This window comes from Anas acuta, chromosome 2 (genome assembly GCF_963932015.1).
Source record: "Anas acuta chromosome 2, bAnaAcu1.1, whole genome shotgun sequence".
NCBI classification, from domain to species: domain Eukaryota; kingdom Metazoa; phylum Chordata; class Aves; order Anseriformes; family Anatidae; genus Anas; species Anas acuta.
The window spans coordinates 3,569,683-3,583,615 of record NC_088980.1 but is presented as its reverse complement, the minus strand read 5'-3'; positions in this window follow the sequence as shown (position 1 = coordinate 3,583,615).

Here is a 13,933-nt window from a genome sequence, read left to right as displayed (position 1 = left end):
ATTATCACCATTTTAAAGGATTTATCCAAGTTACGAAGACAAAAAATTGCAGTTCAGAAGAAAGCTCGACTTGTTCAAGGGGGATGTGGTCCCAGCACCATGCTTTGGGTAGTCCTGGCTTGGACCTGATGACCTCCAGGGGTCCTGCCAACCTCAGCTGTGCTGTGACCCTTTGGCATCTCCCCAAACACATCCAGAGAAGCAAAGACACACCATAGCATAAAACACTGCAATACATTGCTGCCAGCTCATAAATACGCACTGATTTTGTTGTAAAACCTTTTTTCTAAAGCAGCAGGCCTTGAAATCTTGCAAGAAGCTAAGTAGATGCATCTCAGAAGGCAAAGGCCATCAAAACTTTACCTCCCTCTGTTTTCTGTTTGGGACAATGGGTGATATGAGACCGTTGCCCAGTTCTCCCATTCAGACCAGGCTGCAGCTGCCTCAGGTGACTTTCCTTATAAAACATTAACTTGATCCTAGTAAAACAAGCCCAAAGGCAAGGCCCAAGAACAGCAACAGAAAATAGCAAAAGAAATTATTTATGGAGGACAAGCCACAGCAGGGCTGGACTGGCTTTATATCAAGGTGACAGACTAGGCTGGGAATGGCCATATCAATAGGAAAGCAGCTGAATGAAGCAGCCCCATGCAGCAGATCCCAGAGGAACAGGGCAGCATTAACCCCACTGCCAATCCCATCAGGTGTGAGGGTGCTTCGTGACATCTCTGATTCCCTGTGAGAGAGCCCTGTGCTCTCAGGGAGATGCATTCTTGCACCCAGGGATCTGAGGAATGGAGTGAATCAGTGGTTGACCTCCTTGTGATCCAGATGTCAGCATCCCACAGAGCACCACAAGCTCAGTTACGCCAGCCATCAGCCAAAGTATCTGTAGAATCCAGGGAAAGAGGGTTTTCTTTTATAATTTGTTATCTCCTGTAAAAAAATAACTTTAAAATTTAAAAAAAAATAGCAGGAAGGACGTGGGATTTTTCACACCATTACTGCCATGATGAAGCCATTTGAGCAACCCAGTTTTAGTGTCTGCTTGTCTAGCATGCATACTATCACATGCTCTCCAGATCCTGGCATCCAGAACAAAGTGGGAAACCACTTTTATGGTAACTCCGGAGGAGTTCAATAAATTTACTCAAAGAAAACTGGAGGAAATCAAACTTCTGCAAGACGCTCATTGCCATTTTCCTGCTAGAGAAACGGGCACTCCTGTTAGCACAGAGCACATTTACCTGGTTGGTAACATCACTGTTGTCTCCACCAGGCAGAGCAATGGGGTTTGGCTCAGCACAGTAGCTTCTCCTTCCATTCATAACTCTCATAAACACCCTGACCTCAGCACTGGCTGTGGGAACAGAAAGCATCTTCATACACAAGAGCCTCTCACAGCTGCCCTTGCAGCAGCTCAGCTTGGCACGGGGACAGTGAGCTTGGCTTTGGTTTGAGGAAATGTTCCAGGAGATGATGGGACTAAAAGCAGGAGTTATTCTGGGAAATCCACGGCAGGTTTTGGCCGTGGCCCTAAAGGAAGGAGGAAACACAGGGCAGTAGACTCAATAAGGAAAAGAGCAAAGTTCCAGGATGCAGAGGTATGCTTCAGACAGAACCATGGGTGGGGTTTCCTGCCTGAAGCACAAAAAACTAGGAGGGATGGACTGAGAAAAAGGATGTCCATCTACCCATCTGCCTGCCTGCCACCACCCCTGGAGCAGCACTCAGTCTCCCAGAGGGAAAGATCTCTAAAAGCTAAGCCATCCTCCAAAAGCACTTCTCCAAGATCTCTAAAAGTCATCCTCCAAGGCGTTAGGATACCCCAGTCAGCGGGAAGAGGGGGAAACCAGAGATGTCCTTGGCTGAGAACTGCACGTTGCATCCAGTTCTCTCCAGGTACATGGTCCCTGTGGTGGTGCTTTTGACCCCATTTGGTGCTGAGCTGTTGCTACAGGAATGTCTCAAGACCAACTTCATCCATCACAGCCCATTTCAGAGCAAGCCCCATCCATGTGGACATCCAAATTCCTGCAGGTGGGAGTCCCAAAAGCCCCATCACTGTCAGAGTGTGTCACCAGTTTATTCCAGCTGAGAATCCAGGCTTTTATTTTGAACTCAGTCGCATGAAAACTGGCAGCGACCTGAGCTACAACAGCCGGAGACAAGCGAAAAGTTAACAGAGGGTGCTGGAAAAATAACCAGACTTAAGAGAGAGGTTTTTCAAATAAACATGACCTCAGGTTGGCTCCAGCTCAACAGAAAGACAGAGATTAATTAACTTTTCCCAATAAAATCCTATGCCCTGCTACTGTCAAGATACGGATGAGACTGGTGATATTTTCTTGGCTAGAGTACAAGAAGAGCAAGTTTATGTTGGCCACGTGAGCTCTGGAAGATGACGGACCTTTGAAATAGGGATACACACAAATTCAGCTTCCACATATCTACCCAAATGCACTTCTCCACAGATCTCTGCACCTTTACGTACCCTGCGGTGGATACATGAGGGTGTGTGCGTGTCTTTGTGTCACCCTGGGCTCCTCCACACCCCAAAGAGGTCCCCTAAATTCAGCCCACCTTGCGAACAGCCATCCAAGCAGAGAAGATTGCCTTCAAAGTGCTGATGTGGGCGGCCACAGGAATCTATGTAAGATTAATCTATATAAATCTCACATGATTTAAACGTGGCTAGGTCATACACCAAGGACAACACAAGTAGTAGACAGGGTGAGCAGCTTATTCCTGCTGTGACCTCAGGGAAATGAGCATCAGGAAAATCATTGCACGTGTGCTAATCTGAGAAGCACTGAGACACCTGAGGTGCCCACACAGGACAGGCACACACCTTCAGGAGGTCCCATCCTGGGCTGGCAGCATGGGACCAGTCAGGAAGCCCAAGAGGACCTCAGGAGGCATTAGGCACTGACATTCAAACAACCGAATCTCAGTGTGCCTAAATTAGGGGAAAAAAATAACCAAAGACACGAATTTACATGTCTCTTTATCAGAGCCACATTAATATTCAGATGTTTACCACACCACTTATACCACAAATCATTTCTTTTTAAGCACCGCTTTTATATGCTTTGTATAAATCTCTTTGCAGAAGAAAACCAGCAATTATGCTAAGCTCTCTTCAAGTAATTCAAGCCTTTATCGGCCCAGTTTCAGTGTCTGCTTGTCTAGCATGCATACTAGCACTGTCTGCTTGAATCCTCCAAGTCTGATTAGTGATCTTCATACTGATGGGTATCGACTAAATTTATGGATAAAATTTGATGCATCCACGTCATCAAAGGGCACCCAAGATGCAAGGTGATAGAAAGACCACCGAGCAGCTTTTACATTTAAATGTGAAAAGTCTCCTTCAATCTTTAGAGAAACACCACTGGGTTCCTGCCCTACATGTGTTAACTACATCTAAGGAGGGTGAGCTCATGTCTTCTGTTAGAAAATATCATTCCAAAAACAAAGAGGATTTTCTGAACAAGCAGTCCCTTCTTCAGACTGACACCAAAACCTAGTGAAACTAAATATAGCGTGAGAGAGGAAAAGCTCCAAAACTAATAACGTTGGACATACAGGCAAGTTGAAAGAAGCAAGTAGTTAGCACCTGCAGGCCTCAGGTGAGGCCATAAGCTTCCTGAGGCACAACATGATGGGAAGGGGAGGGAGAGAGCAGGAATGTAATTATTTATTTACTTATTTATTGCCTGCCACTGCCAGGGGGGATGAGATACAGTGTGGGAGAAAGTGTAATATACCATGAAATCAATGTCTCTATTGATTTTTCACATCTAGTAGATTTATATATTTTACTTGATAGGCTCAAGTTTCAACAGATTTTATAGGTCTTGCTTGGGGATGAAGATGGAGTGATTGGAGATGAAAGTGTCAGCCCATGAAAAATATTTTCCCGTGGGCGTCAGAGTGTTTCTGCCTGTACACATTTGCCCAGCTGGGTTTTTTGGTGGTTTTTTGTTTTTTTTTTTTTCGATCCGCACAGGGTGTATAGAGGTATTTGATACCCTGAGTGAAATAATATGAAATATATCCAGTTCTGCCACATGATTGTACAGGGTTCAGGTTGGAAATGAGGAGACATTTCTGCTCAGAAAGAGCAGTCAGGCACTGGGACGGGTTGCCCAGGGAGGTGGTGGTGTCACCGTCCCTGGGGGTGTTCAAGAAAAGGTTGGACATGGTGCTTGGGGACATGGCTTAGTGGTGACATTGGTGGTAGGGGGATGGTTGGACCAGATGAGCTTGGAGGGCTTTTCCAACCCCAATTATTTTGGGATTCTGGGATTCTATGATTTTGGCAGTCCGTTAGTGGTGCATTTCTTAGGATACATACAGATAATCTTTGCATTTGGTTCCTCACCACCACTGGGCTCCTGAGACTGCACAGGTCCATGCGAAGTCTGTAAATTCAGCCAGAAGGGATGGAGGCGACATCTGAAGACTTGATCATGCTATGAAACCTTTTTTCAGGATATGTTCTTCTGTGAGTATAATTCTTTCATGTTTTTCTACCACATAGTTGGGTGTGTTAAGACACAGACATACACACAGACAACTCAGAGTCTCTCGATGCTGGGTCTCCCTGATTTGTGTTCCTTGATACGTGTTTTTTTTGTTTTTTTTTTTTTCTCTCCCTGATTTGTGTAGCAGTGAAGGCTGGCTGGATGTTCAGGCAGCTGGTTTTGAAGGTGAGAGCTGTCTTCCTCGATAGTGATTTGGAGCTGGTGTTTTTTCATGGTGTCCAGCAAGGGGATAGATCCTAGGAAGGAGGAGGAGAAGGAGGACAAAAGTGGGTCAGTGACAGCTCAGCACTACGGTCAGAGCGAGGTGTTTTATTGCTGTTATTGTTTACTACATCACATGCAAGAAATAAAGCTCAGGTATTTGTTGTGCCCTTTATAGTGCAACGTAAGGTAAATTTAGCAACCCCAAAGCTACGCTGATGCTACAAAGCATCTCATGCTGCCATCCTGACTGCCTTTTAACTTCCTAAATCAGCTGAACAGGAGGATAATGAATTGCTGGAGAGGGAAAGCAACTGCACACTGAGCAGTTGTTTCATTTGCTTTCTCCAGCTTATGTATCCAACTCTCCAGTGGCACTTTGCCCAGTTCATTTTACTTTAGCAGCTGGTAAATGAATATGTGATCAGGAAGCATTTCCAATAAATGTAATTACTCCTCTGCTGGGGAGGCTTGTGGCAAACACAGCCCAGCAACATTTTATACGAAACAATAAAAAGAGAGAGAAGAAATTAAACAGGGAGGCTTTTCTCAAGAAATTCCAGCTTAACTTGATTCTCACAGGCTAAAGAAACCCGGTGCTCTGATCCTTTCCTGGTGGAAATCTGGAAACAGCCCCTTAAACCACGGGCAGGATTTCCTCCAGTGGCTCTACACGCTCTGCAGCCTCTATGAGCTTTTCTTTAGGGGAATAAGCTGCGGGTGGAAACAACAGAGATTTTAATGCAGCAGCAGCTGGAAGCTCAGCCGAGAGCGGGGTCCGGCCGTGCAAGGCACTGTATGAAGCACAGCAGCTGTGGGGTTTGCCCTCGAGCATTCAGGCACTGAAATTATGCCCCAGCAGCTGTGGGGTTTGCCCTCGAGCATCCAGATACTGAAGCTATGCCCCTCTGCTCCGCAGACAGTTGCTCTCGGGTTGCAGGCTGTGGTTGCAAAGCACGGCCTCTCTCTGAGCAAACATGATATATGCAATGAAAGCGTTCCCAACCTGCGTTCAAAGGCACAGTTCTTGAAAATGCTGCATTTAAGTAAAGGAGAAACAAAGGAAAAAAAAAAATAATAGCTGCTTGGACACCCTATTATTCTTTTCTGTTTAAATGTGCTTGCAGAAGTATTGCCATTCCACAACAGAAGCAAAATAGCTAAGGTGAGGGATATTTTTGTTGTTGTTTTTGAGTTGTTTTGGTTTGTTTGCCTGTTTTCTGAAAGAACTTCTAGTTGGGCTCATTCAGATGTTCCCACAGCAATAAAGCTAAACCCTGTGGCAAGACTCGATGATCTTGAGGTCTCTTCCAACCTAGAAATTCTGTGATTCTGTGATTCTGTGAAGACTTTGACTTCTGTTTCCTTTGATTACCAAACTGGAAGAGGGGGAATTGTTTCAAAATTTCCCAGTGCTCCGGTGTTTTCAAGAGAAATTTCATCAGAACAGGCTCATTTCCATCGGACTTTTCTTTGACAGAGAATAGTCCAACAAAATCTTGTGTGGCCATTTTGTGCATGAAGACAAAGTGAGACATCCCACAGCCTGTGCACAGGCCAAAAGAGCCTCCCATCAGTGTCAGATCTACTGCTCTCAAGGGGACCTGAGCCTGGGGAGGAGATGCTCCAATTCACTTTCTTGAGCTTAGACATTCTCCTAACCATGATGACTGATTTCTGTGCCTACCTGGTGGAGCCCGAGCCCTAGGTGAGCTGCCCAAAATCATGCGGGATTTGTAGAGAGGAATTGAACACAGGTCCTTAACAAGGGCGTCAAAGACTTCATCTCCTTGGATTTGCAGGACTCTCTTTTGAGACCTAGGTTGGTGAATCCAAACTGGGAACCCTCTAAGTCTTCAAGTTGGAAAAATATTATCAAATTAAGTAAACTTATGAGCTGGATTCAGTACAATGAGCTTCAGAAATCTGGCCCCAAGTCCAACCTATGTACATAAAGAAAGGAGTTGAATTGTCAAAGGTGCTCTGAAATTAGTCCTGCTGCTCGGGTTCCTGGGCATGCATCTCATATTCTGACGTGAAGTTCTCTTTCTGTGTTCCTTGGGCTTCATTCTTCTTCCCTCCCCGCTACACCCAAACCCTCGGGTCTCTCCTAGTGGAGCAGTATGAGCACTCCCATCGGTCTCATGGGACCTGGCACCATTTCCTTACCTCTCAAATACTCCCATAAAACAATGCCTACTGATCCTTGGTGCAATATTTTTTTTTTTTTAACTGCTCTTTCTAAATCCAGCCTGTTGCATTCAGCACCCACAGGCCAATTAAAAAATTTGGGACTCGTCCATCTTGACAATTTCCTTTTGTAGCTTCATATAATGCTGCAGTTTTACAGCTGAGATCCTTTTTACTGAGCCATTCGTAGCCGTCAGGTAGACCAGATCTAAGCTGTCACCCTCAGGGACTGCAGACAGTTCTCTGGTTTTTCAGTTCTGCATAAATCTCTGCATCCATCACACCACAGCTCCCATTTTTTCCTCTATTCCCCCCATATTCTGTCCTGGCTCACGAAGTAGGTTTACATTGCAGCCACTCTGAAGTAACTAGAGTTACTGATCAAGCAGAACAATTTAGTTTGAAGGAATCTCAGGATGTCTTTAATCCAACTCCCTGTCTCAAAGCAGACCCAGCTTCAGCATTTACCAAGGTAATCTTCTCCAGTCCAGTTTTGACTACCCGCAAGGGCAGAGATTACATGAAACCTCTCCAGACCCCTGCTTAAGTGTTTGACCACTCCCATGGTGAAAAATGTTTCCTTAACATCACTGAAATGTCCTTTGCTACAGGTTTTGCCTGTTGCTTCTCATCCTTTTGCTGGGCATCTCCAAGAAGAAGATGGTTTTGTCTTCTCTCTAGGTAGTTGAGGACAGCAATTAGATTCCCCTAAGCCACCTCCAATTCAGGATGAACAAGTGTAATTCTCCCAACTTCTTCTGTGCCACGTGCTCCAGCCCCAGAGCCATCTCACCTCAGTTGGACTCACTTTGGTATGTTGGTGTCTTTCTTGTGCTGGGGGGTCCAAACGTGAGCACAACACCCCAGGTGCAGTCTCATGAGTGCCAGCTGGGAGGGAACCAGGTCTTCTCTTCATCTGAGGGCTACACTCTCGCTGGAAATCGACACACAGTTGGTCTTGTCCTGATCTCCCAACTACCCAAGAAGACCACGGCACCAGGCTATGTTGTACCCTACCATGGATGTGCCCATGATAAGCACATGATGATGGCACAGATGAGCCAGAAGGGAAATAACCCCTCCACCAAGGAATCTTCTATATTGGTGTAACCCTCATTGCCACAAAGTCTGGAGACATTACAGCCCTCGCAAATACCCATATATATATATTTATTTTTGCAAATACCATGAGCATCTACCTGGTGCCCAAAATCGTGCCATGACTCTCAGAGATGTCCTTTGAGAAGCTGCTGTTGTCATGCCATGGGTTGGTACCTGTCCCACTGCAAGCACCAAGCAATGCTCTGCTAGATAGAAAATCAGTCCCACCTGGCCAAGGCAGCTCCTGATGTCCCTAAACAGAGCAGACTCCGATAGGATGGGGTCATCCTTGAACTGGAGGTTCCTGGGCAGCACAACGTGCTGAGGCAGCTGGATTGCTGTGAGATGGCTTGGCTGCTGTGACAAATTGAACCACAAACGTGCAGGTTTTAAAAGGCAGAGCCATAGACCATTCCTCCTGTAAGACACCGCCGCATTGTGTGTGGCACTGTGACCTTTTGCATTATTAAATATGCTCTTCACTACAAAAATGATTGATTTTCTTCCCAAGCAGTTCTGGATGGGTAGATATGAGCCGGGAGGAAGAGCTGCTTATTAAGTTGGGTCAAAAAAACTCTCAAAGCCCTTTTCTTCCTTTGCCCAAATACCCAAGTGTCTGAATCAGCACCAGGTCCCACCATTAGCTGTCTGAAACCCGTAATTACTGAGTACATCAATGGATTTGGGCACTATACAGCTGACCAGCCAGCAGTGGATGCACTCAGTTGCATTCTTTATTTTATTTATTGAGTATTTCAGTTTTTCAGCCAGTCCTAAAAGGCAGTGAGGTTTACACGGGGCTGAACACTGAATTTTAGCTGCTCAAGATTGTCAAAACAGGTGCTGAGGCCAGATATATCCCTGTCTTTAAAATCCTCGTGATCAAGCTGTTTGCTCACAGCTTACTGCTGCTGTCTCTAGGCCTTTCGGGACAAAAACTGTCTTGAATTGGACAAAATGTTTCATTTTCAGGATGTTTTCCTTTTAGCTTTTACTGAGATTGCAGCTGACAGTGAAGGAAGACAACATTTTGAACAAAAACTGCAACATTTCAAGTTAAAAATACATCATCATCTTTGTTTTTTTTTCTCACTTTGTGACTGAAACAACTTAATTATATCAGTTCATGTTTGAAAATCTCCCTTTTTTTCTGAAGAAAATATCCACCAAAAATATTGTGCTTGGCCCTGACGCATTATAAAATATTCATTGATTGGAACAGCGAGAAAGGATTGTCCAAATCCAAGGCAGCAGGCATCACGAGTGGCAGATATTGTGGTGTCTGTCATCCCCATCTCTAATGAGCATCATTCCTAGCCATTAGATGAACTCCGCAGTGTGTTTGCAATCAGAAGTGATTCACAGGGCTTTCAAATGGCCAGAAGTGATCAAATCAACACCTCCTTTCTGCACGAACCTGACTCACCCAGCCCCCAGGGGATGCCAAGGCAGCGAGGTCCACGTGGATGCTGCTGAGAACCAAGCAGCGTGGCAGCAGCTGGCCGGGCAAACCAAAACACGGTCCCGCAGGCCCCATCACACTGATTTTGTTCAGGAAGACAGAGTCTCACTCTTCGTTGCCACGATGAATGACTAAAAGTGGCTGGAAGTCCTCCAGAGAGTAGAAGCTCCCAAGAATGGGGACAAAGGTAGGGTTGGGAGTATGTCATGGGCTTCCCATTTCAGGTCGGATCCTCCTCACACACCCAATTAGTCAAGTAGGTCTCTGGTACAATCACGTTTGGGTGTTTTTTTGGAGCATTATGTGTCTCAAACACACACCAAAAAAAAAAAAAAAAAAAAAAAAAAAGACAAACAACAGTTACCCTAGTGCAGAGGAACACCACTGCCTTTCTCCAAACATAACCCACAGCAAACGTGAATTGGAGATTTATTAAGCCAGATTTCCAGTAACTGAAAAAATGATGTGAGGATGATGCCCAGGAAAAAAAAATAAATAAATAAATAGAAGGAGGGGTCTTTTTTTAGGAACAGTTGAGGCAACTTTAAATAACAATCCATGTGTAGTTATGCTGCTTCGCTACCAGCAGGCCCTAAGGTCATCTTTCTAAAAGGGAAGCGAGCTCATTAAAGCAAAAGCAATCTGCTCAGATGGTATCACCAGCCCTAAATCTGCCATGCTGCAAGTCAGCACCGCTCCCAGCCTCGGTGAACCCGCTGCTGGCTGCTTTGTGTGTGTAAGGTCAGATGAGTCCCTACCAGGAAAGCCAGACACTGCCCATGTCAAGGGATAACAGTGAGGGCCTACAAATTACACTGCGAAACCTCCCTGCTCTTTCCAAATTTTGGTCAGCTTAGAGCGAGAGAACCCTCAGGATGGTCAACTTGATTTAGGGTTGTCGCTTGGGATCCTTTTAATGTCGTGTTAATTTATGAGCCAACAGATGTGAAGTAGCTAAGCAGCATCCAGAATCCTAAACCACAGCACACCCTAGGACACATCTCTGAGATACTGGTTGCAAGGGACACGTAGTCCGGCCTCCTGCTGCCAACACCGGGTTATGTGGTCTGATGGGACAGCCTCTGAGGCTGGAGGAACCCCATCCTATGCAACCTATTCCAGTGCTGCACTTCCCTCCCAGGGGGATTTTTATCTGGTGTCCATGCCTTTTGCCCATGGCCATCCTGATGCTTTTTCACAGCATTGTCTCCAGTTTCTCTACATCCCTTTTGGATGGGATGTAGGGGTGCAGAGCAGGATCTGAACCACCCACCGGTCATGAGATGACCATGTCCTGTCAGGGCTTTTGCAAGAAATGCTGAACAAATCACTACTGTGAAAATAAAGGACCAGGGAGAACAAAGGGTTATCAGTGTTAGAGCTAATGCCAAAATAATGCAGTGAAGCCAATGCAGGAATGGTTTAAAACTGAGCCCTCCAGGCAACTCACTCCTCCAAGGGCCTGAGATGTCTCTTCAGGCAAGCAGGGAGCATCCCTCTCTGATGTGCCTCTGGGAAGAGGCAGCGTGGACAGCTTTCATGCCAGTTCACGATGAATTTCGCTCCAGAGCTGAGCTCCTGTTGAGACATCAGCTGGCAGCTACAGGTCTGATTGCTCCTGGTTAAACACGGCGAGCAAGCAGCTGGGAGCTGTCTGAGCTGTATCACAACTCAAAACGCTCTCATTAGTTCACTGACCCAGGAGTTTGGTTCAATGCTCATGTCCAGGAAACAGCAGCAGATGTTGGGTCACGTTGGGTGTTCCCGGCTTGCAGAGAACCTCCCATGGCTGTTCCCAAAAGGAATTATTCCCATGGGGAACTCAGAAACCTTTATCACTCCTCGGCCAGGCAGGAGCAATGACCGTGCAATTGCTTGGCTTGCTGCTGCCCCTGCCAGCAACCCCTAACCATGGTCAAAAACCTTCAGGGCAAGCTGGCAGGTGGCTCCCAAGCAAGGCAGAAGCACACTTGGGAGCCCAGAATTTGTGTACAAAGCCTTGAAACTTCAGCTGTGAGCACACGCTGCCTGCTGAGAGCCCCCCAGCTCTCTGCTGGTGTGTGACAGCATCATTCTCCACACAACGATCAGAAAGAGATTAAAAGGAAAGAAATGGGTGAAAAAGCCTAAGATTTTTGATAGGGAAGGAAATGATTCCTGACTACATGGTGATAGCAGGAGCAGGCCAAGCAGATTTCCCCATCTCTCTCTGTGGAGCAGCCAGCTCCAGCCCCGCTATCCCAAGGAGCAAGGCCTGGGGCCTGGCAGGCCGAGGAGCTCCTGGCACAAACACACACAAAAAAAATATCTCTGAGGGAAAATCTCAGGCCACGGCTACCCAGAGGAGGTCCCTCACTACAACAGGAGCTGTGCTGATCATCTCAAGCTGCCACCTCAGCTCCTTTCCCCAGCCCAGCAGCTCCCCTTCACCCCGTCAGCTGCAGCGGATTTGCTACGGGATTAAGAGGGAGACCCCACAACCTCTCTGGGCAGCCTATTCCAGTGCTCTGCCAGCTTCTTTTTGTCATGCTGCCCACTGTGGCGTGCTGGTGCATGGAGGCAGCTCCAGGTCCCTCTTCCCTCCCATCCAACCCCCCCTTCAGCCATGGAGAGGGGCACAGGGAAATCCCAGCAGTGCTGTGGGCAGGGCAGGAAGAGGAAGCAGCCACTACAAAAACAAGCTCATACAAGAGCTGAGAAGGTGCTGAGGAGGAGGAAGGACTAACAGGATCCCACAAGGTCCCTTTCAGCAGCATCGGGCCCCCCATGCCCTGCAGCTCCACCAGCACCCCAAACACCCCACCTCCTGCTCCTGCCAGCATCACTGCTCTCCCGTTTATTAGCAAAGCTTCAGAAACAGGGTTTTAGCCTCAAACGCCTTCCTCTCTGCCTTAACTTTCCAAGCAGTTACTGCAGGTGGATTAAGTGCCAGAAATGCGTGCGTGCCTGCCTCCAGCCTTCTCGCTAATTAAGCCACTGGATTCTCCTCTCATAAACCCTCCGGTCCCTTCCTGAATCCTTCAGGCTGAGAACAAAGCCCCGATGCTCGGAACAGCAGAGCCAATATTTAGCACAAAGAATCCCACTTTGTTCCTTAAAGACTAGCGAGGCAAAAAGAAAAGGCGATGATTTTGCTTTTGACAAATTAGTTCCAGCCTAGCAGGGTGGATTTGCATCCCTGAAGTGATCCTCCTAATGTCTCTGGGGTGTTTTATCTCTGTTTTGCGAATCCCACAGCAAAATCTTCTGGGAGAACCGTAGCATTTGTACAAGCAGGTAGAAAAATGGGCAGGTTCCTTGAATCAGCTGCTTGGCTCGCTTCCCAGCCTGGGCACCCAGCTTTAGCTTGTACACTGGTGCCTCCCAGTGCCTGCAGGAGAGAGAAGCAGAAAGCTGGAGAAATAACGCTTAAAGGCTGTTGAGGTATTTTGATTTCGACTTCAAATGCACTTCGCACCTTCAAATCACGCCTGGGGGATCGGGAAATCCTGTGTGAGCGTGGGCAGTGCAGCCAAGGACATGGGAGGGGAACCAGCTGGGTTTAGCACCTTCACCTGCAGAGCCTGCGCCCTCTGACCCCAGCATCCTCAGAGCAAACCAGCCTCAGAGAGAAGCTCCAAAGCAAGAGGAGAAAAATGACCCCGTGAGTGAGGTGTGGATCCAGAGCAGCAGCTTCAGCACCAGCATGGGACACTATGGAGGAATTTTGGCTTTTGAATCCAAGCCGGCTTGACTACACTGCCAGCTCTGGAGATACCTCAAGCATCAGAGGTTGCTGTTCCGTGACCAGTAAGTTTCTCAAATATGAACAACTTTTCCTGTGCACAGGCCCCTTTACCTTGCCAGGAGTGCCATATTTTGGAAGGATGCTCTAGTTCCAAATCCTAGGCCAGGATCCCCACTTGAGCCTCCAGCCGGCCTCATCCAGCAGGCACACACAAATTTTCTGGGGGGCTCAACGTGCCAGGAGAGCTGGGCCCTTAGTGCTGAGCAAGTTGGAGGAGTTGGCATCTCCTAGCAGAAGGCCCCGTGGTTGTTTCGCAGGGTGCATACCGATGAGCACTAATGTGTTTCGGAGCTGAACGTTCCGCCTAATTGCTTTTTAGTGCTTCCCTACAAGAGCCACGGAGTAAGGGATTTTGTATGTTAATGTCTTGCCTCGCATAATGAAGGAATAAATCTCAGGGCTCCCCAGCTGTACGTCAGGCTATACCGACTGGTGCCCTACATTTTAACGGTCATTACTTCGAGCCTTTCTTACCGCTCTTGCATGAACGAGATTTATCCCAGCTAAGGGAATTCTACACGCTTCCACGTTTTGCTATTCTTGTAACTGAAGTAAGAGCAGAAAGTGCTGGCTTTTAAGGGCTCTTTGAGGTTTGCATGACCATTTCCTTACCTTACACACCCAGTTCTCCAAGGCAGCCTT